Here is a 25961-nt window from a genome sequence, read left to right as displayed (position 1 = left end):
TGAGATCCCTCTAAACCAAAATGCCAATGTCATTACATAAGGTGCAGGCCTAAGATTAATTATGCTAACAGAGTAGGAGTATTTGAGCATGATGTGAGAGATAAAAACCTAACTAAAGATCACTGTCTGAATGATTTACATGAGCACACAACAGCAAGGGTGATTTAGAAGATACATAATTATTCCAGCAGAATAAACGGATTTTTTAAAAAATAGTTTATTTTTTAATTGATAAATCTGTGTCTGTCAGCCCCATCGTAGACCCACAGGCTCTGTCCTGCTGGCAGCAGAGCTGCACAAATCACCGCTCGACGAGTGCAGCATGATCACACTCTTCTGCTCGGAGGAAATACATTTCTGACAGACCCAGTGTCACATCAGCAATTTCAACATAAAATCACTTAGAAGTAAAGAAGGCAGAAAGAACTAAAACAGGCAGATGATAAAAGAATCAGAAATTAAAGTAACAAGAGGTAAAGCGCATAAAAGCAGCTGGTGCAAGCATTTTACTTAAATAACCAAGTGAACAGATACACTCATTGACCCCTTTGTTTCTAATGAGCCAGTTCCTTGGAAGTTACTTGGAAAACAAAGTCAAGACGACCTGCTGAAAGTTCAAAGTGAGCATCAGAATGGGGAAAAAAGGTGATGTAAGTGACTTTGAATGTGGTCTGGTTGCTGGTGCCAGATGGGCTGGTCTGAGTACTTCAGAAACTGCTGATCTCCTGTGATTTTCCCACCATTTCTGAGGTTTACAAATAATGGTCTAAAAAGGAAAAATTATCCAGTGAGTGGCAGTTCTCCGAGTGAAAATGCTTTGTTAACACTAGATTTACTAAACCTGCGCAAATCCCCTGAACCTAAAACCTCCGAGAATTACTGACTTTTTTATTTTCTGGTGCAAGTCCCAAGGTGTTATTCACCCCTGCTGAGGTTTTCGCAGGTCGTCAGCTCGATTCTCCTCCTGCTTTTGTTGTGAAAACCACCCATTATCTTTGAGGCCTGGCACATTTGCATTTGTTGACTCATTTGTTGACTAGCTCAGATCCAAGGCAGGAGAAAAATCTGTGTTACAACCCTCAAAAATGCCTGCCGTATCTGTACAAAATATCCCACACATTGACTGACCTGCAAATATGAAAGACGCATTTACAATATATGGAAATACAAGTCTGTTTAATTTATAAAAAATTGTGTGAAAACAGAATGAAACGTTGCTAATACAATGACATGAGTGACATGTGTGATCTCTCCAGCTTTGCATGTTCTCTCCTCTGCCTGTTCATGTAAAAATAGCAAAAATTAATTAAATAAATAAATTCTGTCCCTCAGTTCAGTTCTTTTGCAACACGGCAAAAGACAGCACTGTGTGGGTAGAGGGGGACATTGGAATGCCCAGTGCAGTAGTCGCTCGTGCTTCACTGCGCAAGCTGGACCCACAGAGGTCTGCTAAGGTTTGTCATTGCCATAGTACATATCCATCCATCCATCCATCCATTCGCTTCCGCTTATCCTTTTCAGGGTCACGGGGGGGCGTTGGAGCCTATCCCAGCTGTCATAGGGCGAAAGGCGGGGTACACCCTGGACAGGTCGCCAGTCTGTCGCAGGGCCAACACACAGGGACAGACAACCATTCACACTCACATTCACACCTAGTGGCAATTTGGATTATCCAATTAACCTATCCCCACAAGCTGCATGTCTTTGCATGTCCTTACTTGGGAAAGGACCCTAGTCGTCAGAAGGGAGAGAGGCTGGCAGAGAACGTGGTCATGAAACTGATGGAGTCGTTTTTGGATGATGGGAGAAATGTCACAACGGACAATTTATTTCACTGTCAATGTCACAGGCTGTTGCAACGCAAAACAACATTGCTGGGCACGGTGAATAAAGTCCGGCGTGAAGTTACTCAATTTGCAAAAGACACTGCACAGCGAGAGGCACTCTCCATTTCAATGCTTAGAAGTGGCAGTGTCTCCTTGACAATTTATGCACCTAAAAAAAAACAAGACTGTGTGTGTTCTCAGTTCCATGCACCAAGACGTGACGATCGGTGATGGCAGAAAGAGGAAACCCAACACGGACAGACTATAACCACATGAAGGTATGTGAATGTGTGTATAATTTTACACCAGTGCTACAATGTTTTCTGATGGGTGCTATACAGGCCTATAGAAAAAACCATATACTCATGACGCTCTCTCTCTGCTTTTACAGTGTGGTGTAGACGTGTTGGACCAAATGGCGCAGATGTACTCCGTAAGAGCAGCAACACGCAGGTGGCCAGTAGCGGTTTTCTACAATATGCTGGACCTGGCGGCAGTGAATGCCTACATTTTGTACAAGGCATGTTTCTGAGTCTTATAGCCAAGGAACTTCGTTGCCGATTCATGCAGCACAAGGTAATATTAGCACAGAGGCAGGCTGCTGAAGCTGCTGTGGCTGCTGCTGTGCCAGGGACTGTAAAGACAACGCAGTGCCAGGTGCAAGAGCGCTGCAACAGAAATCGCAGCAGGTTTACCTGTGCAACATGTCAGAAATTCATCTGTGCCAAATGCAGGGATGATGGACACTGGATCTGCAAACGCTGTAAAGTTTGAAACACTTTGAAATAAAACATACGTGTGTACCCATATATTGTGAAAGTGTGTATTTTGTATCGATACGGCAGGAATTTCTGAAGGTTGTAACACAGAGGTTTGGCCTGCCTTGGATCTGAGTACACAAATGTCACACACACACACACACACACACACACACACACACACACACACACACACACACACACAGCAAATCTGCATTTATTAGTCCCACAAGTGGAAAATCTGCATTGTCATTGCAGAAAAGTGGACAGTGCAAGACAAAAGCAGCAACAATAAAAACTGTACCAAGAGTACAGTATAAAAAGTGGACTATACAAACAATCTGGAGACATAATTATGGACACGTGCATATTGTGTATATGCACAACATTGTGTATATATCTTTATGGACAGGAATGCAATGTGGTGACAAAGATTGACATTAACTAATATTGCATATGAGTAATATTGCACATAGAATCTACCAAGGTGTATTGTAGGCTGCAGGTACTTTGAGTCTGACAACGATTGGAAGGAAAGACCTTCTGGATCTCTCCTGGTTGGCAGTTGGGGAAGGGTGTGTTTGCACAACAAAAGCAGGAGAGAAAGCAGCAGAAAATCTCAGCGGGGTGCTAGGAGGTGTTAGGTTCAGGGAATTTACGCAAACTTGCGTAGGGTTAGTAAATCTAGTAGTAGGGACTTGCACCAAGGAAAAAAAGGGTCAGTAATTCTACAGAGGTCAGAGGACAATGGCCAGACTGCTTTGAGTTGAATGAATCCTTAGGCTGAACACCCACCTAAGGACTCAGCCTAAGGACCAAACAGTGAGTTTCAATGAAATGCTTTGTAATAACGAAAACTTTAAAAAGACAGGGAGTGAGCAAATGAACAGTAGTAGTGGAGTGATATAAGACCACCTGTTTGACCTTTTAAGTGTCCAACAGCTACTCTAGGCATAAATCTGCAAGTCATGCAGGGTTGCTTAGACTGGAAAACAGTAAGTAACAAAAGTCAGTGCAGGATGAGATGAATGTATGCTGACCTAAATCCAACACTCATTATGTTTCAGTCCATCTGATGTTATCAGGTTGCACCTCAGAATGTTCAAGAACTCAGCGATGCAGTGATCCTGATCTGGGAGGAGAAACCGCAGGACACCATTCATTGTCTCATTATGGGCATGCCCCAACTTCAGGCATGTATACAAGCATGTGGGGACTGCACAAAGGCATGAGCAACACTTTGAGTTGCTGCAGTGAAACTTCCGCAAAATGGACCAGCCTGCTGCCTCATTTCTCCACTTTGATTTTTGGGTGTCTTTGAATTCAGCCCTTTCCAGGTTGATAATTTTCATTTCTATCAAACAATGTGGAATCCTTTCATTCCTTACACATTACCCAGTCTATATCAATATAGATATCGCACATGATCTTTTTCCTTTTGAGAACTGGTGTGTCCTTTTCTTTTGAGCAGTGTATTCCATCTACCTTTAAAAATAACAATACTATAACCCAGATGGCGCAGTCAAGATTGTGGCATCGATGATGTTACAATGTCATTCTTCCATAATAATGTAATCACGTGTATCTTAAACATGTCACAGGAGATCAGCAGTTTGTGGTTAATTATTAGGAAAACCAGGCATTTACCAGGGTTTGTTTTGATTCAAAATTACATAATCTTGAAACAATTTAAAATTTGCACCGAAGCACAATAATAATATTAACATCAGTCACACAAACCACAAAGTCTTCTGTCACAGATTGACCTATGAGAAACTGCTGAAGCTACAGTATCTAAATAAGCAATAATTTATAGCCCCAGGAATTAGAAAAATTTTCCCACACAGTTGCTGATCTAATGTGCTGATGGTCTTTATTAAGCCCCAGTTGTGTGTGAGCATTCAAGAAAAAAACGTTTTGTGTGCCAACAAAGTGCCCTTAAGGAAAACCTTCCCCCAGCGCCGTAATGAAAGGATTAAGCCATTACGACAGGGCAGGGGTGAAGAGGAGGGAGGGAGGGAGAGAACTGCTGCCAATCATGTCTGTTCTGTTTCCTGCAAAAGTAAAACAGATGTTTGACGCCTTCAAATGTGTGAACACTAAGGACTCTTAGGGTTAGTCCAGTCTTTGGGAAACTGCTATTTACCCTATGTAGCCACAGACTAAGATTTTCTATATGATTCAATATTTCAGTGGCCAGTTACTGGGCCGATGTTTTGAATTAAAATTAAAATTCAGTGACTCGCCCAAGATGTTGTCATTCAGTTTGACCAATTAGGGCTCATCCAATTATTCATCTTAAAGTTGTGTGGAGTTCAGCTCGGTCCTAAATTAAGATATTCATCTTTGCTGCTTGTGCTTTTAAGTTATTACTCATCAAAATTCTCCGATACCTTTCTTTTCCAGTTTCCCTTTTAAGATTTTACACCCAGCTCCATGCATGCACCAGGCAAGAACATTGCTAGTGTCTTGAGGGGTTAACACACAGATGACAAACACCTCAGAAAGACCAGAAATACTTCTTTTGCTTTATGTCCTCTGACTGAAGCTCAGTACTGGCAGGTGAAAAGAAGCAGGTGTGCCCTGGAGCCAAAAAAGGACAATTGAAGAGTCTGTTGGGTGGTCAAACAACACCCCCTCTGTGAAGCCAGGCTTCTCAACTGCCATCAAGTGTGGCCATTCAGAGCAGGTATAAATACCTCTGCTTTTCAAAAATTCTACAAAGGGGCTGGTTATGAGCCTTTCCCCATGTCTCACCTTTAGCTATGAAAACAACAACAGCGCAGAGTGAAGACAAGAGTAACCAAAGAACCTGAAGTTGGAATTTATTTTCGCCTAACATGTTTTGTGCATATCTTAAAGCTGAATTGGGATTCCCATGCTGTAATTTTAAATATTTTGTTACTATATAACACCAGATAACTTTGTCTTCTTATGCATCCCAACAGTAAAACACATGACAGCCATCCTGTTGTATTCTGATCTAGAAAAGACCAGTCAATGTGTTGGACTAAACTGGCATATAACCAGTTTTTTATTTTTTTTTTATTTTTAAATTTTCAAGAACAGTGCAACAAATACAAACAAACAAACAAAACAAAACAAAAAAGAAAAGGAAAGAAAAAAAACACATACATGGGGAGAGTACTGAAGAGGAAGGAAAAAGCATAAGATATATATTATATATAAGAGTAAATCAAGGGTTACAGTTTTTCGGCAACGTTGGGGTGCCCGACTCCTCCAAAGATCAAAGATCCTTGTTTGCCACTTTGCTAGCCTAATTATTTATTGTTATAGTAATTTTTATTATTATTCTTGTTACTATTATTATTAGCAATTTATCTATTATTATTTAATATATATGCTTTTACGTATATAGTTACCGGTAAGTTAATATGGGTCAGCTGCACCAGCGCCACTGGGACAACAGGGCCCCCGGAAACCCATGTATCAATCATACTTCCAAAACCTTACAAAAAGTCAGATCTTGTTGGTTTAACATATTCAGTCCATTTTGACCACTGTTCATAGAACTTGGATGACAGTTTTTCCATGTTGTAGATTTCATTGATTATATTGATCCAGTCCTCCTGTGATGGTGGTTCGACCTTTAACCATTTCCTTGTAATTGCCTTTTTGCTAGCAATCAAAACAATTGCCAACAATCTTATACCAGACTTCTCCCAATTTTGCATATTTACATCCCCCAAATATATACACTGAAATGAACAGGGGATTTTAACTCCAAAAACATTATTTATATGATTACAAATATAGGACCAAAATGACCTTAGTACATTACATTCCCAGAAGATATGATAATGATTGGCCCCAGAGGTTCCACAAAGCCTCCAACACGAATCACCGCTTCCCTGGTGCCTTTTTTGAATTGGTGTAATAAAGTATCTCATTAGGTTTCTCCATCCAAACTCTCACCATGTATTGGAGATTGTTGTGGTCCACTGCAGTTGACACATTTTTGCCCAGTTTTCACTATGAATAAGTACACTGCCTTCCGTCTCCCAGCTTCTCTTACTGTATTCTGAGTTGATCACTTTGGCATGCTGGATTGACTTATATAGTTTGGATATCATGCGACTCAGATAATGGGATTTTAATAGTGTGGAAAAAGATTCCACAAAACCCAATTCACTGTTTTCCATTATAATTTTAATGTTTTGATCAAAGTAATGCCTGACTTGTAGATACCTATAAAAATTATCTTGACCCAATCTATATTTTTGTTTTAATGTCTTGAAACTCAAAAATGTCCCCTCATGGGCCAAAGAGTAATTTGTAGTTAAACCTTTTGAGACCCACATCCTAAACCTATAATCGTGAATATTGGACAGAAAATCAGAGTCATAAGCAATCCATCTCAGTTTCCTAGCTGCTTTCTCCAGCCCACTTGTTTGAATAACTCCATCCCAACATTTTAGGAGAGAATCGTACATAAAACCACCCAAGATTTTATTTTATTTCTACGCTTTGTCTTATGTATTGACTTAAAGGTTCAACAAATAGAGAAAACAGAAGTGCAGAGGTCCCACATCCGTGACGGGTTCCTCGTTCTAGTCTGATAGATTTTGTCAAGTGGTCTAGTGTATAGTGCAGCGACTGTGTCAATTATACCGGAATGGAAGCCAAATCTGGCTTTTTATGCATCCAAACTTATCTCTACCACCTCAGACGCTTGAGAGACTTCCAACTGCCCTCCAAGGTGCTCAGGAACTTTTACTCGTGCACCATAGAGAGCATCCTGGCGGGAAACATCTTAACCTGGTTCGGGAACAGCACCATGCAGGACAGACGAGCTCTACAGAGGGTTGTGCGGTCAGCTGAGCGCACCATCCGCTCCGAGCTCCCTGACCTGCACTCAATCTACAGCAGGCGGTGCTGGACCAAGGCCAGGAAGATCGTGAAGGACCTCAGCCATCCCAACAACAGACTGTTCTCTCTGCTGAGGTCAGGAAAGCGATTCCGCTCCCTGAAGACCAACACAGAGAGACTGAGGAGGAGCTTCTTCCCGCAGGCGATACGGTCTCTCAATCACACCACCACACAGTACTGACCCACACATACAGTTCTTACACACACACTGGACTTTCTGGACTTTGGTTTTGCACAACACTGGTCACTATATTCTTCATTTCCGGTTAATACTTGTACAGCTGCTGTTATTGTGTATATATTTATTTACATTTATATTTCTTCATACATTCTTATATAGTTCTATATTGTGTATTTTGTATTTTGTTGTACAGTTATTTTATTTTCAACTTTAATTTATATATTTATCTTTATCTTATTCTTCCCAGTTAAATTTACCCTTCATTCTAATTTGTGTTGTACAGTTATTTCATTTTTAACCTTAATTTATATTTTATTCCTTCTTAGTTAAATTTACCCTTTTTAATTTTTCATATTTATTTCCTATCTTATTCATAGCCTTTTCCTTTTTGTTCTCTTTAGGTCACGAGCAGTTGTCCAAGCATTTCACTGCATATCGTACTGTGTATGACTGTGTACGTGACAAATAAAATTTGAATTTGAATTTGAATTTGAATTTGAATAAGTGTTTCCAGATTACTTTTTCTTTTACATATTTCATAATCAATAAAGTTTTCCTAATATTGTCCTGAGTTTGTCTTTGTCTAATAAAACCAGTTTGGTCTTTATGGATGGTAAAAAGTTTTTAACCAATATTAAGTACACTTACTGGTATTATGTAATTCCCACATTCTAATTTGTCTTTATTCTCTTTAGGAATTATAGAAATTATAGCCTCATTCCATGAAGGTGGTCTAGTTTTTTTTTTCCAACACCCAGTTGAATGTTTTTACCAATGTTGAGACTAGTTGTTCTTTCATAATTTTGTACCATTGTCAATTAAATCCATCTGACCCAGGGACCTTACCATTTTTTAGTCTTTTAATGGCCTGTTCAACTTCTTCTTTAGTTATGTATGATATGAATCTCATATTTTGGTCGTTTGTAACTTGGCACAGCTCCAATTTTGCTAAAAATATTTCAATGGCTTCCTTACTGCTACATTCTTTGGGTTGGGAATACAGTTTTTGATAGTAATGTAAAGTAAAGCATTCTTTGATTTTTTTCAGGGTTAGTTTCTATCCTATTTCTTACTGGATGTTTAATTTTGTGAATTGTTCTTTCTGCCTGTTGTTTTCTTAACCTGTACGACAGAAGTTTTAATGTTTTAATGCCTCCTGTGTCATAATACCGTTGTTTTGTAAATAGAAGGTTCTTTTGAACCTCTTCTGTGTTTATTGCATCTATCTACTTCTGTACTTCTTTTATTTTTTATCCTGGCTGAATTACATAGTGAAACTGAGTTTTCTTTCACTAGTTTTCTAAGTTTACTTTCTAGCTCATGTAGCTTTTGCTTTCTGCGCTTCTTTAACACAGAGGAGATGGCTATGATCTTACCACGAACTACTGCTTTTATTAAGGCATCCCATAATATTACTGGTGAAACCTCACCATTATCGTTGTATTCTAAGTAAGATTGAATTTCTAATTTCAATGTGTCTTTAACTTATTCAGAATGTTTGCATTTATCCTCCAAATAGTAGATTTTGTTTCAATAGCTATGTTAAGTGTCAAGTACACAGGCTCATGATCTGAAATGGTACAAGTACCAAAGTCATATTCAACTAATCTGCATCTATCGCTTTTAAACTTCAGGAAAAGGTCAATTCAGGAGTAAACATTGTGCACGGAGGAATAGTGGGTACAGTCCCGTACAGTAAGGTTATGTTCCCTCCATATATCCACTATCCCAAGTAGGGCTTTTCGATATAACGATATATATCGGATGATGATATAAAAACGTCTATCGTTTCATTTTGCGCTACCGTTTGTTTCGTGGTGTTGCAAAATAAACTGTTTACGGCAATATTTTTTCATCATTTTGATGGTCACTGTATTGGCTATATTAATTTCCTAAAGTTCTCTCTTTCTCTTATATTTAATATAACCACATGGACAAGTGCCTGTTTTTATGCATTGCCTTTAGCAACAACAACGGTAACACCATTGCGTGTCCGCTTGTTTATTTTCCACATAAACCTTTCACAATAAAGCTCAAGATCCTGTTGAGACTTGAATCACGAATCACGTGAAAGAGGATGCAGTTTTTACCGATGAGAAGCAAAAAAGGAGCCGCCAGGTGCTAAAAAATAAACCTTAGACTCAAACGTTAGAACAGGCTTTTCCCTGCAGCACGTCGTGTAATAAATACTCACAAAGAAAACGGCAGCCGTTACAACTTATGTCTAAAAATGTGTCGTTTCATGCATCGGTAAAACACTCGACTCCAGATACACGACGCCCAGCTGGAAACACCTCAGCTGCCCGAGATTCACAGAATTTACAGAAAATGTTAAATTTTTGTGATTTATATCGTTATCGGACGATAGATGTTTTATATCGGGATATGAGATTTTGGTCATATCGCACAGCCCTAGCTCTTTCATGTAATTATTAACCTTTTTACTAATACTTTTACTTATACTTTTAGTATTAGTAAAAAGGTTAATACCTTTTACTTATTAGTAAGTAAAGGTCTTTGTCCTCCCATTGGAACTATCCATTTTAGGATGCAGGCTTATGTTAAAATCGCCCCTGCATATTGGAATTCCTTAACTTTGAGTTGTAAATAGCTCAAGCACCTGTTTATAAAATGCCCAGTCACTACCTGGAGGCATATATACACTTAGCAGACTCACTAAGACTCCATCTATTTTACCCTTAACCATAATGTATCTTACCTCCTTATCTTTATGCTCAGAAATAAAATCAAAATTACTTTATTGGAAATCAAAATTGCTACCCCTGTACGTCTCCCAGAGCTATGTGAGGAAAAATATATCTTGGAGTATCCCATTCTGTTTAATTTTGTATGTTCACTATCAGTGAGATGAGATTCCTGTATATATGCTATCTGAACCTTATTCCTTTTTAATTGCGATAACATTTTTGATCTTTTAATTGGATTTAGTATGCCATTTATATTTAAAGAGACAAACTTTATAGGTCTACTAGACATCTGACTGTATTACAACCTCATTGGCATGCAACCAACTTAAACTATTTTTGCTGGTATAGCACCAAATCACAACAGTCACGCCAAGGTGCTTTATTTTTGTAAAGTAAAGACCCATCAATAATAGAGAGAAAACCCCAACAATCAAATGACCCCCTTTGAGCATAATAAAACTACTTAGACAGAAAAGTCCACAACTACATTTGGCACAGATGTTAACCAATTAGCAATTGATGGAAGTGAGAAACGAAGCAAACCAGTCTATCATTAAAAAAACTGCAGTACTCCTGATGTCCACTTGAGGCTAACGCCAAAAGCACACACAGCCTGAACACACACAATGTTTTGTCTCTATGAATAGTTTCCCTCTTCGTAACAACTGTGTGAGAGGTTAATTTTTCACGACTCATCTTTCATAATCTGGTTAAAGCTTAAAGTTATGGGTGTGGCTGTTTTACTAGTCAGTCACCTGTGGGTGAAATTCTAGTACGTTATTAGTCTGTTACTTAGCACTAATTAGCAGGTGTCTGTGTGTTAACTTTAGCTGAAAACGTACTCCTCTGGTCCAAATGTGGCACTGTTACTTTTTAAAAACTAGTTCATTATGTTACTTGTAGCATGCCTTTTGCCCTGCTCCTTAACACCTCATGAAATCCACTGTGACATAATTACCAGTTAGCAAGATAAACCTGAAGCTACAGTCCCACACACTGGCACAAATCTCTATCCTAACTCTATCCTAGCACACAAGCTCTTTCTTGTAGTGTGTAATTATTAACACACTGCTGACAGTGTGTTAATAATGGCTCTGGCTGCTATGCTTGGGACGACATACACGCTGCTCTGGGTTCTTCACTAGCTTTACATTCTGTGCTGATCAGTGTTGGTCAAGTTACTTGAAAAAAGTAATCAGTAACTAATTAATGATTACTTCCCCAAAAAAGTAATCCCGTTACCTTACTGATTACTTATTTTCAAAAGTAATTACTTAGTTACTTTTTAAAAACATGATTTACAACCTGAATAGGTAATAGATCTTTCAGCCCAATACTACTTTTTCTGCATAATCCATCATATAAAACGTAATCAAATGGAAAAGTCTCTTTTTAAAACTTGTTTTATTACTTTTAATCTTTTAACTTTATGCATCAAGCAAAAATTATATGCAACATTCTCTGACTGGAAGAAATTTGTTCAACATTTAAACCTATTTTCTGCACATTCCAGCACATAATTTTTTTGTGTGTGTGTGTTTACACTCACTCTTTCAAATAAATGCAAGTGAAACACAGCAGAAAATAAATAAAATCAAAGACTCAGCGGTCCTGTTGCTCTATTTTCACCTGTATAGCAGGCGGAGGTTTGCCCTGGTGCAGGTGTGCCGCAGCGGTCAGTGGAAGAATCCGCAAGTTTCTCTGTGAATTTCACATTGCGTGGTAGCGCACTCGGTGCTTGCTCGGACGTTTAGGGGTTTTTTTTCGCTGTAAAAAGAAGTTTTCTTCCCACGCAGTGAGCAGCGGACGCTAATGTTTTTGTCACTTTTTACGGAATCAAACTCAAAGTAAGGTCAGTACTTCCACGCTTTAAACGCTGCACGCTCACACTCTCTGCCGCACTCGATATATTATCCATTGTTGATCTGCATACAGCTGTTGCCAAGAACGTCGCACACGCTTACGTCATTGTCATGAGACAATCTCGCAAAAAAACAAAACAAAACATGGTTTTAGTAACGCAGTAACGCAGCGTGCTTACGGGAAAGTAACAGTAATCGAATTACCTTTTTTGCAATAGTAATCCCTTACTTTACCTTACTTTAATCCTTACTTGAAAAAGTAATCTGATTACAAGGAACACGTTACTGTAACGTGTTACTGCCCATCTCTGGTGCTGATGCTTGCAAAGAGTCGATGTTGTGTGTGAAGTAAAGCACGTTTGTTTTGTGTGCAGTTTTTGTGTTTTGTGCAATAAAGATACAAATAATTTATATCTCTGCTCTTCAGAAGTTGTAGACCCCTCCGCTGTTTTCCTTCTACCTACACACCAACTGAGATCAGCTGACTGTAGTGCACATGTAGGAATAAGAGGCACACTTGATGATCTTTTTTTATTTCTCTCCTTCCACCATCCAACTAAAGAATCTTTGTAATGGAAATAATGAAATAATTGCATTTGTAATTTGATTGCTGAATTTATTAGCGTGTTATAATGTTGCATTACAAAGTAACACTGAAATATGTTCACTTTGGAAAGAAAAAAAAAACCAGCAAGCAAAACACAAATTTTGCAGAGTTCAGAATCTGAGTGACATCACAGCAGCATTGTACAGTCTGTGTTAACCGTCAACGAAAGGAGGAATTTGGTACTAGCGCTGGCAATGTTAGCAACACTCAGTAAAACTAATCTAACATTGTTTGGTTATTAAAACATGTGATTAATCATTTCAAATGGCTCCTAAATACATACACAATATTTGCACAGGCAGTGGTTAACCTCATCCACTAGTCTGTGGTCAGTTTTGACTATTTTCTTACTTTAAGACTAGTCAGCTAGTCTATTTTTTTTTAGCCTCGCAATAATCAGCCAGGCAAATAGTTCACACAAATGTCACTATTAGAGAGCTAATTTTGTATATATTGGACTTAAAAAGGAAAAAAAATATGCTCAAGAGTCAGACCAATCCCCAACTTCAAAAGCAAATGAATTTAATATCAACAGCATCACATGATTCTCATGTAAGCAAAGGTTAAACCTTAGGAAGTAAACACAAACAACATAAGAATATACCAAACAACAACAAAAATCATATACACTGTACGTGGTTTTCTTTAAATTCCCCAGCCGTTGTAAAGTTTCTTGTCTTATTGCTAGCATGCTACGTTCTGGTCCTCTTCATAAATCTCTTCGGCTGCCTTCTAATGAGGGAAAGTGAAAGTCTGTAATAAATGAATGCCTTCATGATGAGCCACCATTGTCATAGAAAAGAATATAAAAGCCTCTCGAGAGACATAAAGACAAAAAAATAAAATATACCAATAATTCTGTCTTTACATCAATAGCTACTACAACTATTTGACTTACTAAGTTTAAGGAGTGCTGACAGTAGATGTCTTGGGCAACAATGAGTTAACAACTTTATCTTCACTGATGCTGATCCAGAAATATAAGCACTTGAAGCTTCACCACAATGCAGTTTAAAATCAGAGAAAAGCTGTGCGGTGGGATGATCAGTCATCTGCCATCTTATTGGAAATTGTTTTGTGTTTATGAGGCACACATATGGTTCCCATGCATTGCTCCATGAAGCTACAAAAACGCAATCATTCAACGTGATTTCTACACACATCAGCAACCGTAACCGAGTGTTGAAAGTTCTGAGCAGTGAAAAAAGATTAGCTGAAAGTTTCAACAGATGGGGCAATTCAAAACCAGAAACATTTTACATAAGCAGAAAAAAACTTTGAACATGTTCCTTGTTTTCTGGAGTGAAAAACCTCAAATATTCCCATTCCACAGGGATGATACAACGGCGTGAACACGAGCACCAGCATGTGGAACAAGATTTTCTTTGGTTGGGACTTGTAAATTGTTAAGAGGATGGAGACAAAAAGGGTACACTCCAGAGCTCAAATTCATTATTCTAAAGTGCAGACACACCTTCGTGATTTTTTTGACTCAGACATCCATGAAGTATATAAAGAGCTTATGCAAACTATATGACAGGCCATTACTGTAACAGCTCTGGTGCATTTGCCAGCAGCAGACAATGGCACTACTCCAGAATTAAGCCGATGGACTGCACGCTTACTTTATTTGTGTAAATCTCTGGAGTTATAGCAATTATCAAGCCTGGCTGGTGCCCAGCTGTGAGTCAGTTCACTGCTGTCACAAACACGATGAGTCTGAAGGCAAAGAAAACAAAGTAACTTACTCAAAGGCCTTGAAAACAAGTGGCCATCAATTAACAGACGACTTACATTTTAGGCTTTATCTTCATCTTACTGTATCGTCTTTACTTTATAATACAGCACAACTTGAGGCGACTGCTATTGTGATTTGGTGTTATTTAAAAAAAAACAACTGTCAGTTAAATTAACCGATACAATGTGGTTGTTTGCAAAGCAATGCCTTTAAACCAAGCGGTAAATTAAAAACTTACACATTAAATACATAAGCAATAATCATAAACTGTACATAAAAGATAGAAGCACTAACATTGGCATCACCATGTGATTTTCCAGGGACTGCATTTTGAAGCCTGAACTTTAGGATTTTAGCTGCTGTTTTTTGATTTTGCATCCATAAACTGTAATGCACAGACACAGACACCCGGTATTGGTGTTAGCCTAAAAGCCTATTAAAAAGTCTATAAAGCCTATTAAAAAGCCTATTATTAAAAAAGAGGGAATTTCACTCACCAAAATTAGAGCATTTATCATGTTGTTAGATTAAAATGCACTTGCAGTGCAAACAGAGGCCCGGTTTAGTGGGGCCTAGCAGACAGCTACCGCCTACACAAGCCTGTGTCAGCACAAATCCAAAAGGCTGTTATAAAGGGATCAAAACTGATTTTGTACCAGACAGTAAAGATGTAATAATCATCCCTGAAGTTGTGTATTTTAACCAGTAGTTGTTGGTAGTGTACAAAAAGCTAGGTTCGTTCAGATGTACTGACAGAAAGGCTGCTGCCGGAAAGTCTTGGTTATCACCTTTTTACTGGGATTTTCCACACACTGATCTTCCGGCATGATAGCTTAAGAAGTGAAACAGCTGTCTGCGTGGCTTTCTCCTGGCATGTTGGGGCACACAGGGGGTCACTGAAACATGACACAAACACCAAATGTTTCCTCGCCTGAGGCCAGAGGCGCAAACTTTCGTGTAAGCAGATCAGTGGGGCCCAGGTCCTTCAAACCCAGACGAGCACACTTCTACTGTTTACATTTTACACACAGCACCCTGTAGCAAATGCCAGGGCACAGAGGAAGAAGGGAAATGCATAAAGTGTAAAGCTGACCCGCTGTCTGTTACCTGCAAAGCAATACAGATATTCACAGAAGTGGGCCATCTAGCTGGTGAAAAACAAGAGCACTGAAAATGATGATTTTTTCCTGGATGTGTGCAAGGGCGCATGTTTGCTGTGAGACGCCAGAACAATTATAATAAGAAGACAACATGTCAAATGTGTCAAATTCCCACCCATTCTGTAGTGTTTTCTGAAGCAATATTTCTTTTTCCCAGCAGAGCTATTAGTTAATGGGAACTGATTAATGACGCGATAATCACACAGACATTTTAAGACATCACCTCCTCGGTCTACATCAGACCCTTTTCGCCACTGCCTCTGCCTCCTAGTCTGGCCCACTTCCAGCTGCTGTAATCAGGGGAAGTGGAGCCAGCTGCCGTGCTGTCCTGCGGTGGGATCACATTACCCTAATAGGCTGAGACAGACCAACAGATAGCTCAATTACTGCACTGCTACAATTACTGGCCTTTGCTCTGGTAGAGGGGGCATCTCAAACAGGCAGAAGATTAAAGACTTCCACCTCCTCTGGCAGAAAACAAGGCCTGGGGAATCACTGGGCCAGAAAGTAGGAAATGAGAAATGGAAAGTTGGAGTGAATACAGGAAACATAAGAAACGATTGAGATGTTCCTAAACATCTCAATCATTCCCTCATCAGAAAAGCCATGAGTGATGAGCACACCTATGACCACGCTGACCCGTAGCTGTACTGCAGATTGTCAAATGCTCACAGATGCAGCATTCATAATGGAAATACCTCCTGCTAGTACAGCAAGGGACCACTGACTTCATGAAGACTGTCTATCATGGAGTAAGAGATCCAATGTTGGTATATTATTTCAAGAGCTGTCCTTTACAGGGGATAAACCACGCTTATGTAAAACCTGGGTTTGTGTGAAGATGGGCTTGTTAAGTGGGATTACAGCCCAGTGGAGGTCACAGAGGGATTTAAGTGGACTGAATGCATCTAACAGACATGTTTTTGGCCTGTGTGTAATACGGCTCAGGGAACACAGTTGATATCAGCTCTTGTCTTGAAATCCTACAATATCGGAAAAGCAGGAAAGACATGCAATACTGAATGGAGGTTGGGGGTTTGTTAGCCTCCCCTGGCAGTATATTTAGGAGTTATTATGTTAAAAAGGGACAACCAGGCAGACTGGAGTGTTAGAAGCTATTTTTTAAAAAGCCTGTACACTATAATAAAGTCATTATAATCTCAACACTTGGAAACCGTACATATAATTATGCCTGCCTTTACACCACACTGCTCCAAGGGATAACATTCATACTGTTTGTTTGCTTTCAGGCTAAATACTTCATAATGTCACTTATCAGATGTAAGCCGCAGGATGCGATCTTTCTCTTGCTTTACTTAAAGTGGTTATCCACAGCAACTAATCACTAAGCACTGAAGGCTTGAAGAGAGACACGAAAACTTCCTGTGCTGTTTTCCCTCTGACTCAACTGCTTCCGTCATCCCAAATCCAAAGAGAGCCTTAATAGCACTGGAGCCAGTCCTCAGTGAGGAAAATTAATCATTACAGTGGCATAAGTTAGAGGAGAGAAAGGGTCCCTTTGATATACTGACTGCTAGGTGCAGGGCAAATCTTTGTTGAGCGATGCTTCACACGATACTGATGACCTCAGAAATATTGTAACTGGAGAGTTACAGCACAGGGATTTCTTATAAAGCGACACACTACTTCACAGCAAACCAAAATATCACAAAGGCACTTTAGGTTTTCTTTGGAAGCGCTTCTGAATAAAACCGAAGAATCACCCCTTTAAAAATATAATTTAACTTTAAGCTTTAAAGTTTAAGCTGTAAGCTGTGAGCTTAAATCTGTGCTGTAGGTATGTTGTAACTTCAATCCCTTATAAAAACTCCTGTAATGCTCTAATGTGATGTGCACCTCCCCACAGATGTAACTATGCATCACACTCCCAAAGACTGTGATTTGCCCATTCGTTTAAGCTAATTACAAAGATGCAGGGGTTAATACATCCTACGTATACAAGAATACATTATTCTATGAGGAGATAAAAACCAAGACTCAGGGTGTCACAAGCCTAGATAAATGGATTTCATAAGGAAAGGCCCCCGGCATAAAATCTGTGACAAATCAAATGTAAAGACACATCTGCTCTGGCAAGCCCTTGGGAAATAAAGTAGCAGCAGATATTACCCATACCAACAAAAAATGGATGGATGAAGACATGAGGTGACAAACATTCATGTTTATGGCAGTTCCCCACAGCATGTCTCCTTGAAACAATGTTCTTTAGTTTTCCCGATAACTGAGGAAAAGTCGAGCAACACCAGTCAACACTTGCCCTGATGAGCATACCTCCGGGTCAAATTCCTCACTGGAGTGAATGGCACTAATGACATGGATACAGGCCTTCATAGTTTGAAGGCATTTCCTGCAAATCAAAACAAGCACACTGTAGATGTGAGAAATGACAAATATTTATTTTGATTCAGCTGTTTGAGATTTAACAGCAAGTCTGAAACAGACAGCACTATGTACAGACGAAAAAAGGCAACCTTTAAACATCTAAGCCAGGTTCCATGAACAGTTATCCTATTTTCACCCTTTCCTAATTGTACTGAAATGCCATTAGCTTTGTTTTCCATGTTGTTACTTCTTTTTCACTTAAAACAAAAAACTTTCTTTACAGTTTACTAACAGTTAGTTTCCTGAGTGGTACTGTTTTGTTTTACTGTTGTCTCTTCAATAGCTTTTTTGGGGGATGAGTGGGGTCATTGTATGTTGCACTATACGAGCCACCAAGACTGCACACCTACAGGAGGTGGTGACCCTTGGAAACCCATGCTATGAAGCTATTCTTTCTGACACATGAAACATTTGTTAAGTGTAGTTTTTGTACTTGTTTACTCTCTGTCCAGCTCACCTAGTTGTTATGTTCGGGATTTCAAAGAAGCATGTTGCCAACAGGGAATCTGTTGAGTGTCCTCTGCTCGACAACCTATGCAATATTAACACTCGTGACATCTATTTTTTTTTAAATTTACATTTATTGGCCATCATAAATACTGACATCGATGGATTTTTAAATATCTGCTAATAACATCAGCCTGTTGATACATCAGTCGGGCTGCAATGCCGATTGGTTGAAATGATGGGTTTAACAGAAGAAAGAAACGCATTAAAACATCAAAGTGCTGGAAGACTGAAGGAGAAACACACCTCCACTGGAGCGGAGGACAAATAAGGAGCACCCACTACCACTACACATTACTTCTGTTATTATCATAGCACAGGATTAAACAGAGTAGCAGCATCACACACAACAGCAGCCTACAAAAACTTGTGGCGCAGAAAAATGCATCATCTTCCCAACAGCTCAAGTAACTAACTGACCAATCAAAAGAAGACTGGATGAATCAATGCTGAATGAATACATCAACTATGCACAACAACTAAAATTAAAACGAGCATGTTTTGTGGTGGGATTTAGTTAGTTCAGTAAAAGCAAATATAAGCTGCTGTTTTCACAGATGTTGTGCATGAGAGATGTACAATGCACATCTAGATCCAGGAACAGATTACATCCTGGGATCACACCTTTGGGGGCTGCAGAACAGATGAAGGGGTGAAAGGGTCTTTGCAGACAAACTCCAAGTACATCTGGAGAAGCTGATTTTACAGACAGACAGTCTCTTAAGCTGGGCTCTGCCCAGGCACATAAACAACACCTGCAGTAATGAACTGGCCTGTGTCCTACAAGCAACATGAGACTCTGTTTTCCCATGTCAAGAAGAAAGATTTATTTTAAGGCTTTAGTTCTAGAGACAAAAACATGACAGAATTTGAGGAAATTATTTGTGATTTTATGCTCATTAATGGTTTTATAACACTATTGTTTCTTGCTTGTCATGATTTGTTTGCCTCCTTTTTGCCAGCTGAGAAATGCATCCTCTGAAGCTGCAACCACACGGGGTGAGGAAGGCTCTGAGGTACACATGTCTCACATACCAGCTAGAAAAATAAAGCTGTGGAGGGTGGAAACGGGTAGGGCATAACAGCCTGTAAATTAACATTTTACACGAGATGGGGAAAGCAGAGAAGGGGCTTTTGGGTGGCCTCGTGAGCTTGTTAGTCAGGTAGTGAGCCTGCTGGAACACTGAAGCAGAAACACATCTCCACTGGAGTGGAAACGCATAGAGTGAAACAGGGTGTGTGCTGGACAATGGACAAACCACCAGAGACCAGGCCCACCAAGAGATCATCAGGACTAGGAGGAAAAAAAAAAAAACTTGTCCAAGGAAAAGAGGTCAATATTTCCACAGAAAACATTTATATGTAGTGTCAACACTGTCTCAGCAGCCTGAAATTAATTTTTAATGCATAGCACTCCGAAGTTTGTTGATTTTCTGTCCCGATTGTTGTTTTTGTTCAGTAATCTTATAGTCATGACTCACAACAGAAAACCAGATTAGTTTCCCAGGTACATAACTGATACTGTATATGTTTCATGTTACACTGCAACCATGTTACTACAATAGGGAACCTGATTCATGTTCTTTCCTCTCATATAAATGTATTTCCAGACTGAAATGAAACAGGATCCGGGCCTATCAGTGTGTGAGAACAGCACCGCATGACAGCCGCTGCTGTTACCTCTGTACAAACAGTGCTACATACATCTGTGCTTTCTTTGTGTGGTTAAAACTCTAGAATTAAGTCAAACATTGCGTTAAGTAGACTTTTTCTGGATCAAATCATGCTGCTATGACACTTTGAAAGGCTCAACCAATGTCCAACAAAACAGGTTTTGGCAAACTAAATTAACAAATAAGTTGCAACAATTTTCATTAAACGATCCATTTCAGATGATTTTCAAATTCAAATTCAAATTTCAAATTCAAATTTTATTTGTCACGTACACAGTCATACACAGTACGATATGTAGTGAAATGCTTGGACAACTGCTCGTGACCTAAAGAGAACAAAAAAGGAAAAGTCTATGAATAAGATAGGAAATAAATATGAAAAATTAAAAAGGGTAAATTTAACTAGGAAGGAATAAAATATAAATTAAGGTTAAAAATGAAATAACTGTACAACACAAATTAGAATGAAGGGTAAATTTAACTGGGAAGAATAAGATAAAGATAAATATATAAATTAAAGTTGAAAATAAAATAACTGTACAACAAAATACACAATACACAATATAGAACTATATAAGAATGTATGAAGAAATCTAAATATAAATAAATATATACACAATAACAGCAGCTGTACAAGTATTAACCGGAAATGAAGAATATAGTGACCAGTGTTGTGCAAAAACAAAGTCCAGAAAGTCCAGTGTGTGTGTAAGAACTGCATGTGTGGGTCAGTACTGTGTGGTGGTGTGATTGAGAGACCGTATCGCCTGCGGGAAGAAGCTCCTCCTCAGTCTCTCTGTGTTGGTCTTCAGGGAGCGGAATCGCTTTCCTGACCTCAACAGAGAGAACAGTCTGTTGTTGGGATGGCTGAGGTCCTTCACGATCTTCCTGGCCTTGGTCCGGCACCGCCTGCTGTAGATTGAGTGCAGGTCAGGGAGCTCGGAGCGGATGGTGCGCTCAGCTGACCGCACAACCCTCTGTAGAGCTCGTCTGTCCTGCATGGTGCTGTTCCCGAACCAGGTTAAGATGTTTCCCGCCAGGATGCTCTCTATGGTGCACGAGTAAAAGTTCCTGAGCACCTTGGAGGGCAGTTGGAAGTCTCTCAAGCGTCTGAGGTGGTAGAGACGCTGTCGGGCCTTTTTCACCACGGTGTTGATGTGACAGGACCATGACAGGTCCTGCGTGATGTGAACTCCGAGGTATTTGAAGCTGTCCACTCTCTCCACTGGGCACTCGTTGATGACGGGGGTCTGGTAGTTCCTCTCCTGCTTAGTGCTGAAGTCCACTATCAGCTCCTTTGTCTTACTGACGTTTAGAAGGAGGTTGTTCCTCTGGCACCAGTTCTCCAGATTCCTAATCTCCTTCAGGTAGGCCGTCTCGTTGTTATCAGAGATCAGGCCCACCACGACGGTGTCGTCAGCAAACTTGATGATGGTGGTGGAGCTGGTAGTGGCCACACAGTCATATGTGTACAAAGAGTACAGCAGGGGGCTCAGAACACACCCCTGGGGGGCTCCAGTGCTGAGAGTGGTGGAGGCTGAGACATGTCCGCCCATCCTTACTGCCTGTGGTCTGCCAGTTAGGAAGTTGGAGATCCACTGACACATAGATGAGCTGAGTCCCAGATGCTCCAGCTTGGTGGTGAGTGTGGAGGGAATTATGGTGTTAAATGCAGAGCTGTAGTCTATGAAGAGCATTTTAACATAATTCCCCCTTCTAGTGTCCAAGTGAGTGAGTGATGTGTGGAGGAGATGAGAGATGGCATCGTCTGTGGAACGATTTGGACGGTAAGCGAACTGTAGTGGGTCCAGTGTGTCTGGTAGTGAAGAAATGATGAAGTCTCTGACCAGGCGTTCAAAGCACTTCATCACTACTGAGGTGAGGGCTACAGGGCGATAGTCATTGAGAGAAGCAGGGTGGGGTTTCTTCGGGACAGGAACAATGATGGACTCTTTGAAGCATGTGGGGATCACCGACTGAGATAAAGAGATGTTGAATATCTCAGTGAACACAGGAGCTAGCTGGTATGCGCAGTCTCTGAGGATACGACCTGGGATGCCGTCTGGTCCTGCTGCTTTCCTGGTGTTCACTCTCTTGAAGGCTCTCCTTACTTCATGCTCGGAGATGACGAACACGTTTCCGGTGCTGGCAGTATCTTCCTGTCTGCAGCCGTTAGCGCCGCTAACACTAGCATTGTTGGATCAAAAATTTCATCAAAAATGGCTGTAACTCTCTGAGTATGCTTGGGAAGATTTTTGTCTTTTTACAATGTTTCAATTGCAACTTATTAAATCTGAAAGCACAAGTCTATGCATACTTTTGCAACTATAACAAAGTCAAAAACTATTATATGGTTCAACTGGCTATTAATTCCTTCTTTTTTTTTTCTTTTTTTTTTTAATTCTTGCTCTAATGTCTCTTTGCAGTAAGTAGAGCTGAATCATCAAACAACAGCTGAGACAGCAGCAAAGTCATTCAGCAACTAACTGGTGTGCCTGCACAGAGATCAGCACCACATACTCTTTTAATCGATGGATAAGTAGAAACTATATTTAGTATGTCGACTGTGTGTCCAAACTGTGTTTCACAGACATTCTGGAATCTTGGGTAACATTAGATGAACACACAAAATTTACTAATTCATATATTCCAATTATTCAAAAGAAAATTACAGGCTTACGCAAATTTCAGCAGTTTCCCAGGTGAAATAACAAAACTAAAGGCCATTGGGTTAGGGTCTGCAAATGTGGCAGAAACCCAGAATAAGCCAGATTGTTGACAGGTATGCTTTGTTCTGGTGGGTGACCTGGTAGACAACTGGCTTGATATATACTGATAGAAACCCTTATACTTCTCAGTGCTGATTAAAAATCATTGGACTGCTATCATGCAAATTTAAAATGGTGAAGATACTAAACATTATAGCTGCTAAACATCTGTGTTTGTCGTGGGCATGCTGATGTAGCCATAGCGCTAATGTACTTTAGTATCCAGCCACACAGACCCATGCTGTATTCAGCAAGCTTCAGTGTGAATAACTGACAAAATTTGCACCTTAATATGCAGAAAATATTGTCTAACAAATAGTACTGGTACTGAAGCAACTGGTCAGTCAGCTGTGTTATTTAATGACATTTATTTATTTTACAAGACTTCATTTCATCAGCATAGTTACAAGATGCAAATCAAACCCTCATTGTGATCATAAACACTGCTCTTTCATGTCGATGTCATCATTGTTATGCAGGAGATGGTAGGTGGGGTGCCTGTTGGTTCTGTGCTGTATGCATCCTGACCCTGAGAGTCACATGTAGTTGAGCTGGTTACTCTTCACGTCTGCAGCAGTAAACAGGCTGAGAGCATGCACCACAGTACCGAGTAGACTGAACAAATCCATCTCAGGCAATAAACCACAACACATGGCTGACTTAATAAAGAATAGATGTCACGTAGAAATCCTCACGAATGTAGAACAATTAGTCCAAAAAACAAAAAAAAAACAAAAAAAAAACAAAAAAAAAAACAGCATCTGCTCAGTCTGACTCCTTTAACAAGTATGAGGTCTGCAACATGGTAGTGACAACAACATCCTGGAAGACATGTGTCTGTGTGGAAGGGCGCCAGCAGGACAGACACCAGTGGTTTTCTCTTCATGTCTGTCGGCAGCAGAGACCTCAGTCGATTACATCACTCTCACCTAATCAGCAGAGTCGAGAACACAGCTGGGTCACGACAGCCAGGTTATCCTCACTCAACTGGAGAAGGAAAAGTAATAGACAAGGATGCCCTAATGATGATGGATGGTAGATGACTGTGCAAACCATGATTATTAACCATGTAGGCATCTCGTAAGCATGAGCATTCATAAGTTTTTGCTCAAAGAGCGACATAATTTATGATTTTGAGCTGCAGCGCAATAAAATGATTCGGCACACCAAGGCAGAAAAAATGGTTTCCATGTTGTGCTTGGGTTCATTCACCCAACAAACTGCTGACTGCTATCCATGGGACCAGACCTGGTGAAACATGGCAAGAGAACGGCAGTCACCCTGGATGGTTAAACCTAAGGGAACCACAGATTCAAAAAAATATTTATTTGTTGTTTTTGAACATTTGCATCAACATCAGACTATTGACAACCCGTGAAAAAAAGCTATAAAACTGTACAATAACTGCACTGTATTCAGAGGATTTTATACTCACATACAGCTTTTAAAAAAATTTATTAGACCACCGCCCAGTGTGAGGTAAATGCCACAGCTGCCTTAAATTAATGGTATTGGTAATTACCAAAATCATTTTTTAAAATCATCATTGGGTAATCCATCAGTACGCATTAGCTCTTTAATCAAAACGATATTTTTAATGTTAAAGAAGAGTGAGGGTCTGTGCTTGTGTTTACCTCTCCATTATTTTGCAGGTGGAGAGGTGAGGTTAGCATTAGGTGTTTGATCCACCTGTGGGAAGAGTTCAAGTCTGTTTTGTGCTGGGATATTCTGCTCCTTTCAGTTACCAGGCTCATGCATTAGTGAATCATCTGTCTCTCTGGGACCTTAATCTCCTTAATCTCTGAACTTGTGACACATTCCATCCAGAATCAGCTTGGAAACTCGGAAACGTGTAAAGAAAAAGGGCTCACCAGCTCTGCCTTCAAGCTCACTCTCCATCAATTCTCCTCACCCACCTCTGGAAACTTGCCTGCAAACTCAGACATCTCCCAGGTCTAAACTCACCTCTCACTTAAGTAAGATCGTTTCCAATCTCTACGATCCAGTCCACAAACCACTGACTCCATTTGAGCCACCATTAACTCTGTCCTCCTCTGCAGAGCTCCTGTGTGTGTGTGCCTAGTATCACACCTTCACACACTTTAGATTTGCTTATTCACCTTTTTGTGAAGAAACAATTCAAACACACAAACTCCCTCTTCACTCTGCTTTCAGGGTCCACGCCAAAAAAAGATGCCAAGTAACATTAATTCACCTGCAATCCTGAACAGCAGAAATTCAGTTCTAGTGGTTAATTGTTTACTAATTTCTGACTTCTCAGAGTCCAGTCTGCCGGCTTAAATTTGGGTATAAAATTTGAATTCAGATAACATAATTTTTCTTAATGAATAACATTTTAATTTTTAACATATTTCTAAAATATTTGTATTTTTCTTCAAATTTTCTGTCTAATAAATTTGTTAAGCACTGTATGCTGTGAAGTTTTGACCACGGTGTTAAAACTCCATTAACACAAACAGAATTGAAAGTAGTAGCTGATATATTTTTAATACGTTTAGGAATATATAAAATTTTTCATTCACCAAAACCTTATATTGGTGTTTACAGCCTGTTTTGAGGAACCCCTTCCCTTATTTATATTCCATTATTTCAGTTCCAGTTAAAATCGGCACTGATTGTTGCTTGCGAGCATAAACCTTTTCTCATAAATGTCGGTTAATTTTAAGACTACCATGCTGCTGCTGCTGCTGCTGCTGGAAGCAAAAACTAAGCTTTTGTCTGCTTATTTTGTTGTTTTTTGTTTTTTGCCCTTTATCCTCGTCCCTCTTCCCCGCTGTTTTTCTTCCCCTCTTTCTTTCTCCCCTTTCTTTTCCCCAGTCAAGTCTGTCCCGTATTTAGCAAGTGAAAATAAAATAAAAT

At 39.7% G+C, this 25961-nt stretch overlaps 1 protein-coding gene across 1 annotated transcript in view; it reads right to left on the bottom strand.

The window, feature by feature from the left end:
• The window catches only part of LOC146570543 (uncharacterized), a 119141-nt gene that overhangs the window by 80281 nt on the left and 12899 nt on the right, over positions 1 to 25961 (bottom strand). The gene's annotated exons all lie outside the window — the stretch shown is intronic.

The sequence above is a fragment of the Mchenga conophoros genome, linkage group LG7, assembly GCF_057382185.1.
Source record: "Mchenga conophoros isolate Kocher_MC1m ecotype Shallow Benthic linkage group LG7, M_conophoros_male_GT1.1, whole genome shotgun sequence".
In the NCBI taxonomy this organism is placed as follows: Eukaryota; Metazoa; Chordata; class Actinopteri; order Cichliformes; family Cichlidae; genus Mchenga; species Mchenga conophoros.
The sequence above is the reverse complement of the archived record's forward strand: the minus strand, read 5'-3'. Positions and strand labels throughout refer to the sequence as shown.